The 19,938-nt window shown below is 38.1% G+C and overlaps 1 protein-coding gene and 1 long non-coding RNA gene across 2 annotated transcripts in view; one reads left to right on the plus strand and one right to left on the minus strand.

Moving 5' to 3' along the window:
- MYT1L (myelin transcription factor 1 like) overlaps window positions 1–19,494 on the minus strand; it is a 331,228-nt gene extending 311,734 nt beyond the window's left edge. Inside the window, exon 1 of the mRNA XM_080387780.1 lies at window positions 1,390–19,494. The gene's annotated coding sequence lies outside the window, so the exon portion shown is untranslated. The remainder of the gene's footprint in view (window positions 1–1,389) is intronic.
- On the plus strand, window positions 15,724–19,816 carry LOC308064021. The gene is made up of 2 exons (XR_013928158.1): window positions 15,724–15,785; window positions 19,491–19,816. It is a non-coding gene; the product is annotated as an uncharacterized lncRNA (long non-coding RNA).
- Window positions 19,817–19,938: the final 122 nt, after the last annotated feature.

Raw genomic sequence — 19,938 nt, forward strand, 5'->3', positions numbered from 1 at the left:
TTCGAAAAGAAAAATAAAAAGAAGAATTTTAAACAAGTAATTTAGAGTAAGTTACTTAATGTAGACAAGTCAGAGATCTGGTTACTAGCTGACCTCAATAAAAGTGAAACTTCTCTCGACCTGAAATTCAGCACTCATGACCATTTCTCCACTGCAAGTATATAAAAAGATAAAAAGATATTCCCCATGGGTTATAAACAAAATCCAAATATATTTATTTGCAAGAGTACTGCCTATCTGTCTTTAAAAGGAGTATCAACAACGATGCAAAGCATTTATCATGTAAAAAGTCTACTTTTATGCACACACAACTTCTGCAGAAAACAAATGTTCAAAAAAACCTTTTTGCCTAGATAAGGCTGTGCACATTGTTCAGTACTCAGAATAAAATTGCATGTTTCTGTTCCATTAAGTTTAATCTTTGTTAGTGCCAAATAAAAGAAGCAAACCTCTGTAAGGTCTCTTCCATAAGAGACTAAGTCGTTTCTTTTTTACTAATATAAGTCGTTTTCTTTTATACTCTTCAGTTACTTTTTAGCACTAAATTGGCAAGACTAACAAATTTGCACTAAATGTACATGGGCTACAGTCATACTTATCTGAACTATTTTAAAATTGAAGTATAAACTATGATGTTTTCAGAGAGTTAACTGAATTAACCATCCCCTTATTTACAAAGCTTTTTCTCTCTAAAGAAAAACTATTATAGATAAAAAACATTTAAGACAGTGTTCTTTCAAAATGCTACTCTAATACGAGTGTTCCCCTTTAAAGTACAAATCCACGGTTTTCAAATGTCATTTTAGTGTAAAAACATAGTATCTTATAATCTTTTATTTAATTGTACTCGGCTGTCATTGAGCATTCCAATCTGTGAAGTTTTTGTCTCGGGTTCTCCATATCAAACAAGTACTGTCCAACATGCAGCAAGTTTATATAAACAACAACATGCTTAATGCATGCAACATTATGTGTTCATACAGTAAACACACACTTTAGGATTTTTTATCAGCTATTCTACAGTCCAATACAATATTGGCTGCACAGCAGTATTGCCAGAAGAACTTGGAAAGAGCAAACAATGGACATTTAAGTACAAGCTACATAACGATTGCAAAAATCACAATAATCTTTCCAGTTAGCTACAGGAATCAACCCCCACCCTGCACAAAACACAGCCCACACCTGCACCATTAACCATTTACAAGTTAAACATAAGCAAGACATTTCAGCATGGTTAAGAAACACCCTGGCTTACTACAACTTTGAAAGGATGAGGAGTAAGAAGCATACCACAGAGACCCAGAAAAGGCTGCTTTTTTCTTCATTGAACACTGAAAAGATACCCCATGTTCCAGGGAATTAAAAAAAAAATTAAAATACACCCACCAACACTGTGTAAAAAAATCAGGGGGGCTTCAAGAAGACTGCAGGGAAAAAGCTCTCACTCTCTTTAGTGTGCAGAAGCTTAGGGGGAAAAAAATGTCGCCCTGGCAGGAATGACAAATGCAGTAGGATAGGCTAGCAGGCCTGAGGGATCTGTTTTACTTCCACATACATCCTCTAATGCACGCACTCCCACTCATCCTCTCGAGATGCCTTTTTTTTTCCCTCTACTTTTTTTTTTTTTTTACCAGCTCCAAATCCCCGGCATATGACCTTCTGTTAAATAGATAAAAAAAAATTTGCTTATCAGTCATGCAAATGAGGCTGAATTCATTTTCCACAACAGATGGCCTCATAGATAATGATGATGGAAGAGAGAAAATTGAATGTCTCTCACAAGGTGGTCATGGCAACCGAGAGCAGAATAATATCAATAATAAGCTCACTGCATAATAAGGTTGTCAATCCCACAAATCAAAGTCTCCAGCTAAATCAGGTATCCCACCCCCAGCTAGTTATCAGGTAAATAGAGAAATAGAGAGCATCCTTTTTCTTTTTAAACAAGGAGCTGTGAAAAGAAATGGTAGCTCCAACGATTCCAGGGTACAAGGGGAAGAAAGGAGCAGAAGAGATTTTTCTCCTCTGATTGTGTTTTATTTAGTCATTCGGGGAGGGAGGTGTTGGGTTTTCCTTTTTTTTTTTTTTTTTTAATTATTTCCGCAGAGGTTTTATTTGTTGGAGGGGGGTACTGGTTTGTTTTTTAATACCGAGGCTGGTATTTTGAACTCGATCTGCTGCCGAAGCTTTGCCTCCCCTCCCTGTGTCTGATGTGGAGTGCTGCATTGATGCAATAGCAGCTCGCCTCAGGCTTCCACCTTGGCTCCCAGGGGGCCCTCCCGCAAAATGAATCAGCAGCCATCCTGAGCAGACTGATTAAAATTAAAATGGCAAGGCACATGTCTGGGCGGAACTAGAGCTGAGCTGCGCTGCCTGTCTGGCAAGCATGCTCAATATAGCTTTTGCTAATAATGGCTTACCGCCTTTTGGTTTTTTAAAGGTATTACCGTCGCCTCTTCCCCCACCCCCTAAACAGATAACAGTGCTGGGGGGTTTCCCCCCCTTCGTTGTATACTGCTCACAGCTAGAGTTTGCCAGACTGACATGCAGTGATTGTGAAAAGACACACTTGCTTTTCAGGGATTTTCTTTGCAGATGTGCTGAAATACCAAGACAACATATTAACATACAGCTATAAATTATTACCAGATATTAGCTGGGATAGAAACCTCTGAGGAAGAGAAAAGCTCAGTTGCTACCAGAAACATCATTCCCGCCCCCCCCCCCCCCCCCCCCCCCCCAGTTTTTACACCTCAGCTTGCAATGGCACCTTGTGCATTATGCATCACAAGAAAATGACTGCCAGTAAATGCAGAGCAGCTTCCTGGAGCTCTCTATGCACCGTGTTTGACAGACTCTGAGCTGTATTGCTAACCCCCCCCCACCTTCCCCAAGCAGATAAGTGCATGCATAGAGAACGAGCCATTTAAAGCCCATATCTCCTGTAGTGTTTTGATAAAACAGAAACATTTTCTGGACAGCTCCGGTGTGCAAAAGCAGCGTTGAGAAAACATCAATCCATGCATGCACGGATCTGAAACCGAGGCAGACTGTTTCATGAGGTGTGGGGATTGCTCTGCCCGGGGATTTTTGTTGCTGGGTTCGGTGGGGTTTTTTAAGCGAACAGCTCAGCAGCACATCTCTGGAACTGGCATGTATGTGCTGTACATATGCACATACACCCCGATGTGCCTTCAGTTAATTCCTGTTTTTAAATCGCTGGGATTATTCCTCCCCGCACCCCCCCTCCCGTTTTTTTCTACCCCCCGCCCTGCACTCTAGCCCTGTTACTGCAGTGTGAACCAGAAATCAATAAGGCTGCTCTAATGGAGGTTCCAGCTGCAGTTGGCTGTGCAGACACACACACGCGCGCACACACACACACACGCACAGACACTGACGTCTGTGCAGCTTTCTCAGCCGATTGGGCACCACATCGGATGTTCTGTGGAGCAAAGAATAGGAATCATTTACAGTCTGCTAAAAAAAAAAAAAAAAAAAAAAAAAAAAAAAAGGTACCTTGCATTTCCCTGTCTCCAAGAGCATCAGGCTGGACTCGCTGTACAGGCTGGCTGCAGTGCGTGAGCAACAGCACTGCTCGGGGTACTTGCAATCTCTGCAGGGTACCAGATGACACCCCGAGATTACCACAGAAGCTGCCAGGGCACAGAACCCAGCAATTCATATGGGATGTTTTTATAAGGTTACCAATTCATATTGTGAAAGATAAGAATGTGAACACAGGAAAATAGACACGAAAAATCAAAGTGGTTAAACTGATAGATTAATAGAGCTCTTGTGCCCTTTGATGTGTTTGCAAGTATTTCTGAGCTCTGAAGAGTATTTTAATGAAAGCCTTATTTTTAAGGGCTTTGTTAGAAATTATGCACTGAACATTTAGTATTTAATGAAAGTTGCTCCTTTGCTTCCACTTCCTTCAATAGAAAAATATTTAATTGGTTGAAGATTAGTTTAGATTTTGATTTCCTATAGTCTCTAAGTATTTTTATATTTATTTATTTATTTATGTTTAAAGCTGCTCTTTGTTACTAGAACATGTTTAGGTTTTTCCCCTTTGAAATAATAAAAATCCCCGGGTTCTGTTGGTTACCTGATGTTGTAGCTGTTTATCTCTCAAAGAAGAAACAACCGTGTTGGTGAACATATAAAAAACCCCTAATTCTCTACTCCCAAGATAAGGTATTTCTGAGATACGCAGCACTGCAGAACACCTCCCCCACCACCCTGTCAATGTATTTCAACTTTGGTGTATTGACAGTAACTGCCCCAGCCTGAGTCTGGCTCCAGTGAAGCATTTATATTCCTTCCACTCAGCCCTGTGGATCTTTGCAGGGCTCAGGATGCCAATGCAGAACCCACTCTGGAGAAATACAGCCTGGGAAAATGAATGAATCATAAAGCCATATTGCACGACAGAGTCACATCCCAGCCTGTGTTCTACAGTTCATTCTTATGCAAGCTTTTTTTTTTTTTTAAAAAAAGTGGTTTAAACCCTAAAAATGATGGCATGTGGCAGGCTACTAAGTAATGGGCTGTAGGAAACCTTAGAACAAAAGGGGCCAGGAAGCACAGAAGTCCACTTCTCTTTAACATTAGCAATTACACCATCACAGTATCCCCTCCCCAAATATTTATCTAATCTCTGCTTTAATTATTTATACCAGTTGCTTTTTTCTGCTGTCCTTGGCAGTTTGGAGCACAAATTAACTGTTCTCTGTTTCTCTGTGTGGAGACATTCTGCCTAGGGTTTCTTCCCTTCCTCCTGCCCAATCTCTATTAAGTTTTAACCCCTTGTCTACTGGAGAGAAAGTTCAGGCTGTGGGAGTACTGTATTGCTGTCCATTTAAAATGCCTATGCTTTCAAGAGCTACCAGGTATATTCTCCAGCCTAGCAGCAGACTGTTTACCAGACTGATAAACATAGCATCATAGGCACAAGTTAAAGCATACAGTGCAACTATTGGCCTGGAATACAAAATCAGAGTCTGAATTCTAATGCTAAAATGTATTTCTTTTGTATTTTTTCCGGAAACAATCAGATTTCCACGTAATGAAGCTATATAGGGTGCTAGTGCTTGGCTCATGCTGTATTTATTAGTATTAGTCAAAGTGAATAGTGGCAATTGCCCAGGGATAGAAAGCCCTTACAGTGCCACTAATCCTTATACTCCTTAATCTTCCCTGTCTTTTCCTAACACTGACATTTAGCATGCCCGGAAACACCAGCCCAGGGCACTGTGGTAGACAGTAAGGCTGAGCATTTACGGAGTAATATGTGCATTGGGTAACTACCTTTTCTATCTGGAGTTGAGCCACCCTCTGGTAATTAATGGCAGGCTCCTATGAATTCTCCATTTGGGAAAGGCTGTTAGGGAGTGGTTGGCTAAGTTCTTTGCAAGGATTAATCAGAAAACCTGGTGCTAAAAAAACTGTTTAGAGATATTGGCCATTCCAGTAGCTCACTCCCCACCTCCACATCCATGAAAGTATCTGTAAAACAGTCCTTCCCTATCCATAAAGGCCTTGCCAATTTACTGAAATCTCTGATATTTTCCTAATGTAGTGACTTTTGTTAAAGCAGCGGTTAATATTGGTCACACCATATTCAGTAAGGGGGAGTAAAGATCACTTTGATGAGACTCAGAAGAACATCTTGCAAATACTGCTCCAGCACAGCACAGGGACATGGTGGAAAGTACACCTTAATATGAATAAGTGGGCTTCACCGAGACAGCTCAGACAAAACATAATATGCATAAGGCTCAGAGGAAAAGAAATTATTTTATTTCAAGCAGACCTTGTCTCAGTCATAAGGATATACACAAAATATTGCTCACACTGTACCCAAACTAGTAATTTATGCGCAAGTGGGGCATAAATATTCTTCAGTATCTGTAAAGTGGTGGTTCACTACTTTGTTCTTCCAGCTATAAAGCTTTTATACTGAAACTGCCTAGTGTCTGGTTCCCATGAACCACTGAGCAAAAAAACTGTGTACATCAGTGCATCCATATGTGCAGAAATCCCCCAGAATATTGAATAACTCCTTGCTGTTAGCCCCCAAGCATCTCTTTTCCTCAAATATACTGTCCAAAATGTCAAAAGTCATTACAAATGGGGAAAGAAACCACAGGGATCAAACATCCAGTCCCAGACAAAATGCTGGTGGCTCCATATAAACACTCAGCCTAAGCATTTTCCATTTGGAGCCATACATATGAGTGAATAATTTTACTGTCTAGAACAATATGAACACTAAGCATTATTTTGGAGAGAAAGTACCTAAAATAGCAGGTGTATCAAGGATGACAGCTTCAGAATATTCACAGTGGAGCTTTCCTGTGAATATGTAAGCTGTACTTCTGGTATTTAGCAAAGGACTCTGACTATATAGTATTTTCATGAGCGTTGCTGGCCTCAGATGCTCAAAATTACTGGTCATGTCCTTAAAGTGTGTCCATGCAGGCACGTAATGAGTTGCAAGCAAATTTCCCCCATGTTTCAAGCTGGAAAAACACAAACTGTATCTGGTCTGGAAGCCAATCAGACACAGTCAAGTTAATAAAAGGTCTGGCAGCTAGAAGAATTGGTTGAGCTAGGTGATGACTATGTGCACTCAGGACAGGCACAGTTCTAGTCCTGTTAGATACGGAGATGGAAAAATACTCATACACTTGAGTCAGCTGTAAACACCCCCCCACCTTATTATGGAAATAGGAAAGTTTCGAACAGTAATATGCCTTCATTTTTTTTCCATTGACTTCAGCAGGAAGGAGGAGTGGGCCCACAGACATGTTAACAAATTGGAGAATTCAGGAAAAAAAAAAGCAATAAAAACAATTAAGGAATATAAGGAACAGCTTATGGGGAAAGATTAAAAACTGAACTCATAAAATGCAAATACGAACTAAAAGAAGAACAGCCACCTCAAGGATGACTGAAAGTCCCAAACTGCAAAAATGGACAGTTAAAAGTACCCAAAAGGGATACCTCATACACATATGTAAGAAGTCAGGGTAAGTTAAAATTGTCATAGTTGAATTCCAGGGCTGGGGATGACAAGGAGGCATTTAATATAAATGATAATGTTCTTAGGAGAACAGTGCAAGGAAGACATTTACAACTGGACCAAAGAAAACACTGGAAATTATACTATAGGGAACAATCCTAAAATGGCATGTGAGGGGTTTAAACAATGTAATATGTCTTTTCAGCTTCTAATTTTCATGATTCCTAGCTATTATTAGTTGCTATCATTATTTAAGTGGCAGTCCCCACTGTAAACACTTCTGACTAAAAAAGAACCCATAAAGGGCATTAGACATCTCAAATGGAGAAAAAAATATGAGATAAACAAAACCCCTTATTAGAGTTTTTTCAGCTCAAAAGTGAAAAAGAAAATAAATATACATAAACTTAGCAGAAAGTAATTTTCTTCATTATTTTGCAAGATTAATAAGTTTAAGGCCTTCGCAGTTCTTGAAAAAACTACAGTCCAAGGTGTGTGTTAAATACAGGCGAGATCATTTCACAGGCATGTACAAAAAAGACGTGCAGTTTTAATTTGAAAAGCCTGTTATGTGCTTGTCAGACCTGCATGATTTGCTTTTCCCAGTGATGACTTGAGCATTGAAACATGCTTAAATTCTTTGTTGAATCAAGACCTAAACACCTATTGCTACTAAAACCTCAGCAAAGGAGTAATTCTATACTGATGAAAGGTCCTACTGCCTACTCATATATATATATTTTAGTTATTTGCATTACTGCAGCAGTTCAAAGCTTAATCAAAGACTTGATAGGCACACAGGCAAGAAATGTGATCTGAAGGTCTAAAAATCTTAAACAAGATGATCAATTAAAGAAGGAATAGCTAAATAAATAAACTGGCAGAGTTCATAGACTTAACATTGAGATTAGAACATATTTCATTGTTTCTACTATATTTTCCAGTTGTTTATAACACATTTTTTCCATTACATGACTTAGGAGAACAGACCTCTTGCAACAAGTGTGTCTTCTAAGGGGATGTGAAAAAATTGAGAGAAAGGGCAGACTAGAACAAGATGGGACATAAAACAGGCATCATAGCAAAAAGGTTGCAGAGGAATGCATAGAGCAGGGAAAAGCCAATTAATTGTTTGTAAGAGCTGCAGCTCAAAGCAGGATTCACTTCAAGGTTAAGACATATACATGTAGGTGGTTAAAGTCCCATTACAGTCAGTGGACATGTAGTCAAGACAGTCAACATTGCTTGAAGGAAATTAAGGTGGTCAGATGTGTCTACTTCAGAGAGAGATGAATTGTAGGGCAAGGCCTCGAGGACAAGAGTCTGAGCACTGTTAGCCTGATGAATGGACTTGTAGGACTTGTTTAGAACTTGTAGGGCCTAAGCCCTGGGAACAAAGGAACAAGTTAACCACAGACTCTTGAGCCATAGGGGCTGAGATGACAACCAGATGGACAAAGAGGAGCAAACAGCATCATAAGGGAACGGATAGTGCTGATAAGGAACTTTGTTATTCACGGAAGTCAGGTAGGAAAAAAACCCCTAATCTTAGAATAGAGATTGTTGCTAGGATAAGATAAACTAATCAGTACCTATTGTTTAAATGATGTGTCTTAGAACATAACCAATCGGTGTAGTTCACGCTTAAGATTTAACCAATCAGTGTGTAACATGCAGAAGGTAGAAATGTATATAAATGTAAGAGAATCGCTAATAAATCGACCTCTTGCTTGGATCAAGCAGCGTCCCGTCTCTCATCGCGGCAATGAATAGCTCCTCAGGCTCTATCAGAGGTGTTCCTCCAATCTCATTTTGCTGTAAGAGGAACTAAGATGCCAACTATGTGTTCAGGACACCTATATTAGGAACAAGATTCAGCTACAAAGCCAGAGAACTACATGTAGATGTTCTAATCTTACCATGAATATTACTTTTTCCAGCTGATAAAAGATCTGCAACTTTTCTAAACAGATGCATCTACTCTATCTGATACACCCCAGCTTCCAGCTGCTGCTTCAGAGGGCACAGGTTTCCCTGTAGGTCTTCCTGGAAATGTCTGCCAGCCCTGTGCAATTGTCTGACAAAGATGCCATTTTGAGACTGAATTAGGGCACAGCCCCTAACGACTCTTTGCTAGGTATTTTTGTACTTCTTAAGGAGGAAAACAGACAAACAAACAAACACCAAACCCAAAAGCTGAAAAGTTCTGCCATGTTTTTCATTTTTCTTTAGTATTTTTTTCTTTTTGCCTATCTGAAATATCAATGGTTTTCTGCTTTCAGTAGAAAAATGACCATATTGCCAGGCACATTTTCATTAAAAAAATGGCTTACTTCATACGCTTTCTTTTAAAACATTTACTGTTCAGTTACTAAATATAGATAAGTCCCAAAACAATTTAATATTGCCAAAATATTTAGAGGAAAAATATTCAGGAAACTTTAGTCAGGATATGGTATAACTCCACTACATTTATAAGTGTAAGAACTATTTGATCCAGGACAGTCAACACTTTAATACATGATTAGACAAACATAAAACAGGACAGACGATACCGGTCATTTCCCTGGCATATTCTCCAAGATCCAGCAGCTTGTGTTGTCTGGATGTCCTAAGCAAAAGTTTGCATTGATGCCATTGTAGTCAACACCTCGGTTGATACTCTTCCATAAGTGTGACCAATTTCTGTTTGAACCAATGCATCCTTTTCCCGTCATATGCTTTTATTGCCAAAGAATCATGCACGTGAATGTGTAGTGAAATATATTCACTGGGTATTTCACAATGTCTTTTTGCTTCTTTTATACCTGATGACTGATAAATTTGTTTGGAATCTTCCCCTTCATTTATTGCATGCCAAATCATTCCTAAGCCCCTTCTCCACACCCTTCATGTTTTCATAGATTATCACTCACATATCTCCCTTTCCATTTTTATCTCTATGCCAAGCAGAGTAGTTCCAGCTGTGAAAGTTCTTGCACAGAAGCTATTGCTCACCTCTGAACCTCACTGTTGATTTTTTTTTTTCAATATACTTTATCTTTTTTGAAGTAAGATCACCAAACATGCATGCAAAAGTCAAGATATGGATATGGCATATTTTTAGCTATTCATGTACATACAGTAAAATATATATGTATACATATGTGTGTGTCATGGTCTAACCCCAGCTGATAATTAAGTACCAAGCACCTGCTCGCTCACTCCCACCTTCCCCAGAAATCAGAAAGGAATGTAAAACTTGAGGGTTGAGATAATAACAATTTACTAATTGAAATAAAATAAAAAAGAAAATAACAATAATAACAATAACAGTTTTAATGAAAAGGAGGGATAAGGGGAGAGGAATGAAATCCAGAGGGGTGGGAGAAAAGAAATGACACACAATACAGCTGCTCTTCACCTGCTGACCAATGCCCAGCCAGTCCCCAAGCAATGTTCTACAGTCCTGGCCGACCCTCCCACCCAGTTTATATATGAAGCATGACATCCCACCGTATGGAATACCTCTTTGGCTAGTTCAGGTCAGCTGACCTGGCTGCATCCCCTCCCAGTTTCCTGTGCCTCTCCAGCCATCCTGCCAGCAAGGCCCAGGAAGCCAAAAAGTACCCAACTAAGCTGTTCCCACACCAAATCCAAAACACAGCACTCCGCTAGCCACCAAGAAGAAAAATAACTCTATCCCAGCTGAAACCAGGACACTATTGCACATGCAGACTGCAGACATTCATACAGTAGCAGAATATTTTTTAATTTTACTGAATTCCTTAATGTGGCATTTAGATATTTTGTGGGGACAGTTCTTGGCACAGCAGTACACACAGGCACACAGAAGGTCACTCCATTTAGGTTACACAAGACAAAAACTACCCCCAAACCATCCCATTAGCCATCATGTCATCATAATAAAATCTCATCATCTTTATACACTTACTGTTTGGTAAGAAAACTCCTCTCTTTAACAACAGGTAGCATTTTGATCATACATAGAATTGTCAGATTAGAGTCGCTAAATACCTCATTCTAGGTGAAACCATAGTGGGCTTCAGAAACTAGTTAGGACTGGAAGGATCTGGTCCAGACGGCATGAGCCAAATGTATTTAAGAAACCCATTGTCTTCTCTCCTTATCCTCCCAACATGCAACTGAACTGTATTTTTAAAAAGAAGAAGCTACACTAGGAAGAAGTGGTTCTTACCCTTACATAGCAACTTATTAAAAAGGATATTTGCCCAGGGACTAAGGGTGCCCTTCTAAGTTTTGAATGTTAGAGAGCAAGACTCTAAATCCCAGGCCTCCAAACACAGGTGCTGGTTAGTTTGAAGAACCACCAGGAATAAGTAGTGTTGTAAAATATCCAGTCTGCCTCACTTAGAATTAAGCACACAAAGCTCTTTATACTCAGAGTGTATGTAGCCGTATACGGAAACTGCAAGCAGAACCATAAGAATGGATGCATTCTGGGACACCCAAACATTACCTGGTGTGGCTTCTAAAACTAGCAACCATCAGAGACAAAATTTGACTATATTATTTCTTCTTGCTGTTAAGAAGTTAATTTATGCACACGTATTTGAAAAAAAGAAACTACAAATCTGAAATAAGTTAATAGCTCCACAAGAAGCATTATAAAGAGGTTGAAATAGAAAGCAGGCATGCAGGTGCCATTAGTGATAATCCACCACTTTATTCACCAAATCCACATCTTTATCAGTCCTGTTCCCACCTCCTGCTCCTTCCTTTGGTATCAGTTTGTCTGCCGTTGCACTGAACCTGGATAGCAGGCTGACTATAATCTCAGGTTTTCAATTAATTGCTTCAGAAGAAGTAAAAAGACATATACTTCCTCTCCTCAAATGAAGATGAATGCAGGGTCCTTCACCTGGGAGGAAATAACTCCACGCAACAGTTCAGACTGAGGGCTGACAGAAGTTTGGCAGAAAAGGAATTGGGGTCTTGGTGGAGAGGAAGTTGAGTTAGTCAGCCCTTGAGGCAATGAGGATTATCTGCATGCTGGGCTGTACTAGATAGAATATAACCAGTAGGATGATGGAAATTATTATTGCCTTCTAATTGAGATGTATGAAATTATATCTGGAGCAGTCCAATTTTGGGGTCCCCACTGCAAGAAACACATCAATATACTGGAGCAAGTACAGAGCAGGGCCACCAACTTACAAAGCTGGAACACAGAGGCAGAGGCCGACAGAAGAGTGCATGCTCAGTCTGGAGGAGAGAAGGTGAAGGGGGGATTCAGCTGCTGTCTTCAACAATATTATAGGTTTGTATGTAGAAGACAGAATCAGATTCTTCTCTGAGCTGCAAAACCAGCATGAGAGGCAATGGTCACAAGGGATATGCAACAAGGGAAGTTCCTAATGATCATAAGGAGGACATTCCTCATCATGGAATCAGCCAACCATGGAAAGATTTCCCAAGAAGGTTGTGGGATTTCCAGCCTTGGAGATATTCAAAACTTGATTGTGCAAGCCCTGAGCATGTTACTCTAACTCTGAAGCTAGGCCACCCTTGAGCAGGGAGTGGAACCAGATAACCTCCAGAGATCCCTTCCAACCTATATTGTTTGCTGATTCTAATCACATATTTAAAATTAAAGTACAAGGGCATTTTCAAAGTTAAGGTTCAATTTCCAGTTTGAAAGTCTTCATGGGCTTCAGAAAGATTTACAACCATTTCTAACTATAAAGCACTTGCTAGATTACTGACTAGTAGTAATACTGTGTGTGTTATGAAAAAAAACCAAACAAACATGTGTATGCAATCCAAAACTAAGCAAAGCTAGTCAGAAGAAAGAAGGCACAGGTCTGCTATAACTTGACCAAGTTTTTATATATGTACACAACCTATAGCATGTATCTGAACTTATGTTTGTATTCAGAATACCCCAAATGATAACTTTTCAACAAAAAATGAATGAGTATGAGAATATATTGCTTACACAATTTATAAATTATGACATTATTAAATACAGTGAAAAATAATTTTCATAGCCAAGTGTCGTGTTTTAACCAGGCTGGCAACCAAGCACCACACAGCTGCTTGCTTACTCTCCCCCACCTAGAGGGATGGGGAGAAGAATTTAATAGGTAAAGCAAAACTCCTAAGTTTTGTACTCATAAGCAAAGCAAAACAAGGAATTCATTCACTAATTCCCATGGGCAGGCAGGTGTCCAGGCATGCCCACGAAAGCCGGGCTGCATTATGCGTAACAGTTACTTGGGAAGACAAATGCCATAATGTAAAATGTCCCCACCTTCCTTCCTCTTCCCCCAGTTTATATACTCAGTGTGATACCGTATGGTATGGAATACCTCTTTGGCTAGTTTAGGTCACCTGTCGTGGCTGTGTCCCCTCCCAATTTCCCATGCCCCTCCAGCCTTCTCACTGGCAGGGCCTGAGAAACTGACAAGTCCTTTAGTATAAATATTGCCCAGCAACAACCAAAATCATCCATGTGCTATCAACATTGTTCTCACACCAAATCCAAAACATAGCACTGCACCAGCTACTAAGAAGAAAATTAACTCTGTCCCAGCTGAAAGCAGGACACCAAGACTCAAAGGCAACAGAGATCTGTAAAGAAAAGCATATTGTCTGAAATGAATCAGGGATAAAATCTGTGAACTTTAAAGGAAAAAAAAAAGATATTCATCACTGAAAGTGAAAGAGAAGCTTAAAGGAAGTAAGAAGACAAAAGTGAAACAACGTTTTTGAGAAAATAATGAACCTTGTGCTCTAGGGTAGGCATAAAGCTTACAATACAAGCATGCAATCCAAATGTAAAAGCTTTTAGGTAAAGTGAGAAATATTTTCAAACTGTTTCTGTCATTGAAATGGCAGCATTTGAAAACTACAGCAGGTATCACATCTGTATAAAGCATTATTAATTCTACTGGTTGGACTCCTTCTTTTAACCCATTTTCACTGTGATAAGGTCAAAAAACAAGGACCAGAAGAGGAAAGAACATAACTGTTTTTTCCATCTGTTTTTAGCCAGATCTATGCAACACACAAATACAATTTAAACACAAACATCAGTAGTGATAGTGTCAAGGAACTCTTGTGTTTACCCCTAGAATTAAATAGAAGCAGAATATAATGGAGGAAAGAACCAACTCCCTAAATATTCATACACTAATTCATGAATTAATTTAGTATTTTCTATTGGTAATATATTGTTATGGGAAAAAGACATCCAAGTCTGATGCTATTTTTCCTTATGAACAGGAAGTCCCAGTTACTGGAGGAATAGTTGCTTTTCTCTCACCTAAACACAATTTACCATTATTTTTAAAACTGTCACAGAAAGGGACTAAAGAAATTCTACCAAGACACCTATAGGTGACCCTTAGGTAACTCATTCAATGACCAACTGATAAAAAAAGCAATATGATTCTAACAAACAGTAAATTTCGCAGTGTCAGAGGATCAGACTGGTTTCTGTTCCTTGAACATTATAATTTTATTTTCTGAAAAGTATAAATGATAATTGAACAGAGACTGACAACACTGTAAGAATTGGTGCTCTGAATGTATTTTAGTGCATACCAGATCAAAACTTCTAGCAGATTAAAAAATAGTCTTACTTGTTACAGAATCAAAGCTAATAGCGTAGATAACCATTTACACAGGTAAGGCCTAAGAACTTTGGTAGTCAATCAGAGTTGGGTACCTAATACCCTAGGACTTTGAAATACATAAATAATTCACACATATAACTCTTAAGAAAAGAACTGTGCTGTCAAAAAAAAAAAAAAAAGTCTGTCATGGATAACAGTGAGATTGCACGTGTTGCAGAAATGCTAAGATCTTGGAAAAAGGTGGATTTTTAAATGCATCACACAGAAATAAACCCCAAACCTAAAGCTGTCTTGTGATGTACATATGTGGAATCACCTTTACAAAGTCTGAAGTCCTGATTTGACCTATCAATTTTCAATGCAAAATATTAGCAAAAATTTCTACCTACCAATGGGAGAATAGTCAGACCACTTAAAATCAGACCTATACTTTAAAACGATATCAAGCAGATCGTTTAGGTAGAAGAGATTTGGGAACATGAACCATTTTTTTTTTTTTTATTTAGAAAAAACTAAAATTAGCCAGAGACTTGTGAAGAAAAAGAAGTTTCTCCAATTTAATGAAGAGGACTTAAAGGTTTAAGAACTATTCTATTTCTAATTATGGTTAACTATGGTTTAATTGTTTAAGAAAAACATTCTAACTCATGAAGTAAAATTAATTGAACTCAAAATTGGTGCAGATTTTAGTTGGAGAAGGCCCATTATTAAAGAGCGGGTAGAAGAGAATAAACATTTGATCAAAACTGATCATGGTACCATAGGCAAATGAGTTACCAGCCACCAGCAGTATTACAGTAATTTGCCATGTGCTTTCTTCCAACTGTATCTAATTAGCATTTTATTTCAATATTCACAGTAACTTATTATGACATAGCTTAAGTGAAGTGAATACATTTTACACTGCAACAGCAAACTAAAAATACACACACAGTAGATTATAGCTCAGCTGAGGTCCCAAAGCTCATTACTTTATGGTAACCTAACCATTTTCAACATGTTTAATGTTAACATGAGCCTGGTCTGTCTTTCTTCCTTGTTATATCCTCTTTTTCTTCTTCTCCTCCTTCCTTAGACAGAATTTCAGAACTGGGAAGAAGGAGGAGTGAAATCACAGACTGACCATATGACCAGGATTTCTAGACAACCAGGTTAAGTGGGATCTGGACATGCCTTGTGGAGTTGTTCTGTGCAATTGCTAACCATCTGTGTAGTGTGTGCGTGCTAGATCAGATGTGCGCATATGTGGCAAGTTCAGTGTATGGCACACAGCCCATATTTCTGTCTGAGATTCCCTGGATGTGTGCCCATTCCTTAATTCTATATACCTCAAACAACTCCTTCCATTCTCCTTTCTAGTGGCATTCAGAAAGTTAAGAAAGTTGTCCTATAAAGCAAAAAGCATGGTAAAAGAACGGCAGCAAACACATGTTAAACCTCATCAAGAACACTGTCAACAATATTAGCTGCAAATTATTTATTGCAAACAGCAGCAGCCTACTATACACATACAACAGTACAACCAGCTGAGAACAAACACAATACACTTCATCAGAATGAGCATTTACATAACTCGGTGCAGGCACTCAGTATTATGTCACTAATGTAACTCTTTCTGTAGTCCCTTGAGTGCCTCTGGCTTTGCAGAGTACATCCAGCTAAATAGCACTTGTATGGCCCTAGGACATATGCCGTCTGGCCTCCTGCAGCCACTGCTCAATTGAATATAATGGAATCATGCTAAATGACAGAGCCCTCAGCATGGTAGGCGGAGGGGGCAGGCACAAGCACAAAGAATTAATCAAGCAAGCCAACTCTAAATTGTACAAATTCTGTCAAGCAAATATCTTTAATATATTCTGTCACTGAGACTGTCAAAATGGGTTAAATCCTCAGCTCAAGTGAAAATAGTACAGATATTCTAAATTACACCAATTATCACAATATGCATTAACAGAAGATCTCACCTTATTTTACCGCGTTTTAAAAAATTTGCTGCCATGAAGAGGCTTAGAAGCCACACTTTCTGTTTTGTACTTTTTCCTCCATTCACTGAACTTCATTTTCCTGTACATTAGAAAGTCTCTGCTTTTCTGCCCAGGAGTAAAAGCTGGTCTTGTCCTGCTCTTTCCTGGACTGTCAGTACGGTGCTAACTTTGTCAACAGCTCTGGGAAAAAGATTTGTTACTTAACTTGTACCCTAAGGCTGTGCAAATGATCTGTAGGAAGTAGTTGTCATTTCTTCTCCTTCTTATGCTTCTGAAATATTTTCACTATTTGCAATTTTCATCAATTTCTTAATTTATGTATTTTCTGTAATTAACTCAAGTATCCGGCGTAGCTATATAATTATATATTAAATAAAAACCGCATTCATTTGATCAGGAATTTGCTGTACCAGAAGAATACTTAAGTGTTTTCTGCAAAGCTGAAGCAATTACATTTATTTCACACTGCACTGTTCCCCACTTCAAAGAAATTAAGATAAAAAATAATAAATAAAAGTTTACACCATTTTTTCAGGTGGTATAATGGAACCACAAAGGTTTAGTTTCAGTAACTGGATAAATACCTAGAGAAAAAAATCAGAAAATTTTAAGATGGCAAATTTTCCAATGAAAGACAAGCAAACTTTTCTAGAGTCCAGATTTGAACTAGGCATAAAACGAAAGTGAACAGAACAGGTTATAACCCTGCTTATGGAACTAACTTTATGCATATGAATAAGGAGATTATTTCCAAGCTCTGCTTTATTATTGACTATCTGTAAAATGATATTTTAAAAAATCTTTACTAGAACCATTCACAGAGTTTAATTAACAAGTATTAATAGAGGCAAAAATGCTAATAAAACTGGCTTCTTTTTGTTGTCACAGCTGTTCTCAATCTACTACTGTATTGGCATTGTAAAAGGAAAAGCATGGTGTACCCAGGAATGGTATATCCATTGAATTTTGAGAGTACACACAAATGAATTAACATCCAAACTGGATTTCTGAACTCCCTACATTTTTTTTTTAGATCCTTATGGAGAAAAGTAATCAGTTATTGCTAGCTCAAAATATATGGGGCATGTTTTCTCTGAAAATGATAAGATCTAGACTGCCACCAAATCAGAAGCATGTATCAAGGTGAAGATGCAGATGAACAAAAGCAGAAGCAGCTTAGCTTCACAAATAAAATTTTGAGTTTACTGTGGAAGTGTAACAAAATAGGATATGTGTGTACAACAATGAATAAAGTCAAGCAAACATACTATTATATGAATATCATGTGTAGAATCCTTAAGGTTAAACCCTCTTCCTTTTATTACGTAAATATATCTGTTACCATCCATGCACCTGCCTCGTACAAAACAGGCTCAGGAGGCATATTCCCTCTGAGACAGGTGCGCAGCATGTGGTTCTCAGCTGGGTTAAAAGGAAAGCATGCATATGTATGTTGCTGAGCAGAGGGAGAAAGGAAAATGGATGAAAGTTCATCTGATACAAAAGGGAAGAATGAAATGAAAGGACATACAAGACATGGAAAGGGGACAGATGCATGAGTATACCAAATAGAAAAGAAAGTTTTGTGCATTAACATGGAGAGCAAGCAATAATTAATATTCACCTACTCACGTATATTAGAAATATTATTTTCTTAGAAAGGAATTAGAACTATCAATAGTTTATAGGGCAGCGTTGTTTTTAAACAAAAATGAATATTTCAAAATAAGGGCTCTTTTGTGAATGAACTGAAAAACAGATAAAAGAGCTGAACTCAGAGGGAATCCAAACAGAAGACGCACTCACAAGTTAGAACCAAAACCCTCTGTTGTTCCTTATCACTTCATCTTTAACAAAGTCCATCTGTACAGGAGCTCTCATTCCTCTACTAAAGAAGGGTTATACAATGATTAGAAGTGATCATATAAGCAGAAATCCCACAATGAATCAGGATGACGATTCAGCATTTTCTTGCCTCACTTGAAGGAGTAGGAATGAATTTTCAAAAGCACTGGAAAGACTAGTACACTTCTACATTGTATTCAACTGTTTTTTGTTTTTTAGATATATTGCCTTTATTATCCATCCCACGTAAGCAGGACACAGTATTTTTTCTTATACATAACAGTCTATCTTTCAGTGCTTAAAGCACTCTGAAGAAAAAAAGTTTTCCTAAAAACCTGTGGTTTAATGTGAAGCTAAAACTCAGCTTAAAGTCCTATTGTGTCCCATCTTCATAAAAATTGTTCAAAAACTATGAAGAAATTGATAATTTTTCATTTCACTAGGCAGCAGATACATGCCACTTCATATTCCAGTACAGAGTCAATTCAGATATGAAAATATTACACTTTATCCTATTGCTACATTCAGTTTTGTGGTTCGTTTGCAAGCAATGGCCTTGTACATAAAAAAAGCATAAAAAGCAAAGTGATTGGAGGTTTTGTTAGCAAGAGTTACAAGTTTATTACATTTAGGGAACTATTATAAATTGTTTTTGAGTTTTTACAATACCTACTAAGTGAATTCATTAGCTTCAATGAAAAAAAAAAAGATCCCAGAGCCAAGCAAAATACAACTTATCCAATACAGAACAACTGATGAGGAAAACAGAAGTAATCAGTCTGGAAATCTGCCTGTTCATAAAGCATCATCTACATGGCATTGCCTACACTGACAAAATGCAGATGGAAAGAGGTTTCTAGTGGGAATACCGTACCTTCAACCACATAATCACAACACAAACCAGTGTCTAGAATATACATTGTAATGTCTGACAAATGAAACTGATTTGTAACTCCATGCACCTGAACTCTGACAAGATCTAAAATAAAATTATCACTAAGAATTTAATCTTTATTTTTACAGAGGCAAAGTATTATTGGAAGGGAAGTCAGCCACAGGGAAGACAAGAAGCATGCGAAGCAGGACGGATGCAACTATTCTTCTTCTAAGAAACCTATTACAGAACTAAATGCTCAAATTAATTGGTCAGGTAGTATGCAGAAAAATAAAATAGGAAGACATAAAGAATCCAAACTGAAATTATGTATATTGTTAACATTACTGTTACAGAGAAACTATTCTGAGATCAATGTTCAATTTTCTTGGGTTCTACTAAGCAGCTATTCATAAACAGTCAAACTCCTCTTTATATACAAATAATAGCTTGTAAACAATCAGTTCTGAAAACCCCCCAAAAAAATTGTTAGCTAGTTCTCTATGGAAAAAGCCAGCAACAAAGAAATAAAAAACCATACAAAAACCCAACAAGACTGAGTATGAAAAAAAAACCCCACTACCCATCTACTTCTCT

Source organism: Falco punctatus (assembly GCF_963210335.1).
Source record: "Falco punctatus genome assembly, chromosome: 5".
Taxonomy (NCBI): Eukaryota; Metazoa; Chordata; class Aves; order Falconiformes; family Falconidae; genus Falco; species Falco punctatus.